This window comes from Fukomys damarensis, unplaced genomic scaffold (genome assembly GCF_012274545.1).
Source record: "Fukomys damarensis isolate Sample0158 unplaced genomic scaffold, DMR_v1.0_HiC HiC_scaffold_19, whole genome shotgun sequence".
Lineage (NCBI taxonomy): Eukaryota > Metazoa > Chordata > Mammalia > Rodentia > Bathyergidae > Fukomys > Fukomys damarensis.
The window spans coordinates 64,353,311-64,355,010 of NW_022900931.1; positions in this window are offsets into that span (position 1 = coordinate 64,353,311).

Below are 1,700 nucleotides of genomic sequence, written 5' to 3' on the forward strand. Positions count from 1 at the left end.
CAGGGCCTCCCATTTGGCACGCGGTGGGGGAGGGGGAGGGTCCACCCTCAGGAGCCTCCCCGGAGGCGGTGGTGGCAGTGGCTCCGTCATCCACAGAGGATTCCACTCTCAGCCCCTCTTCTGGGGGTGCAGGGGGGTCAGGTCTTTGGGGAATCAGTTCTCCACGGGGCCTGCGGATGGAGAGAAGGGAGAGAGACACAGCATTATGGGGGCGGGCTGCCAGCCTCAGATGTCTGTGTGAAAGCAAAGCTGTGACCCCTGCCATCCTGTCCTCTCCTGGCCTCCTTGGGCCCCTCCACTCCGGCCACACTGGCCACCTTGCCATCCTGCAAGGCTCCAAGCACAGCCTACCTCAGGGCCTTTGCAGGTTGCCCCAGTTACTGCAGAAGCGCTTCCTGTCCGCCTGCTCCTCTAGAGTGAAGACTGTGGTCCTCAATCCCTGCCCCAGCCTCAGTTCAGTGGGAAGCAGGGCCCTGGCTCCTTTCCAGAGGAGTGGGGAGACCAGGACACAGCAGGCCCCGCCCCGCCATGGCCTGGCAGACAGCTGGGCCCGGTGGCCTCCCAGTATCTGTCAGCCGAGCGCAGGGATTTGGGGTTTCGCACAACCAGGCCCTCTGCCTCGACTTCTGGACCAAAGCCGAGGTCACCTCGCTAGCTGGCCCAGCCAGCATCAGCCCCCACTCACCACTGGCCAGGGTCCCCACATCCTGCACACCCCTGCTCCCTTGGGGGTCCTGAGATGGAGCGTCAGGAGCAGTGACATTCAGGGCCAGGCCAGAGACGGGGCCAAAGGAAGAGTCGGCCCCAACCCTGTACCTCCTTCCTGTCCCCAGCAGCCCAGTTTCTGCTCTCTCCTCTTCTCTCCAGGCCCCTCCCCTGTATACAGTCTTCCATGGCTCCCTAGCACCCTGGACAGAGCCCAGCAGCCCCTGGCTCACCGCACCTCACCCCTCCACCACAGCCACCCCACTTCCTGGAACCAGCCAAGTCCTGTCCTGCCTTTGGGCCTTTGTGCAAACTGTTCCCCCTGACCAGCCTTTAAGTCCCTGGCCAGGTGACACTGCTCTCAGGAAGACAGAGGCCTTTCCTCTTGTCATCCATTTCCTTTTCAGCAACCCCGGTTTGCGACTGTTCTGTGGTGACACTGTGTGGTCAGTGGAGGCAGAGGCAGGTGGGTTCCCCCACAGCACCTGTTCACAGCAGTCATTCAACAAACGCACACCCAGTCCCGCCTGCCAGGCCTCAGGGGCGGTGGCACCCACTGTCAGCACTAGGAAGGCCCTGACCCTCTGCCGAGGTGGAATGCCAAGATCAGTACCCCCTTCTGTGCCAGAAGGGAGCGGTGTGGCAGGTGAGAGCGGGGGCTGCAGGGACCTAGAACCGGCTGTGCCCTTTCCAGGCCTGTTTTCCCTTTGGTAAATGGAACCCCACAGGCTCATCATGAGACTGACGAGTCCAAATGACACGCTGCTGCCACTCTGTGGCTGTCGTGGGACTCACTGGTGGCCACGATGTCTGTCAGATCCCTGCGACAGGGTTGGTTAATCTGCCAGGCTTGAATCCAGGAGCGGGACAGGGATGGGCAGGAGAGTGTACGGTCCCTCCAGGAGGGAAAAACTAAGGCTGGGCAGGGCTCAGTAGTGACGCGTGTGGAGGAAAAGGCTAAGAAGCAAGAGGCAGGGAAATCCGGGGCACAGTAC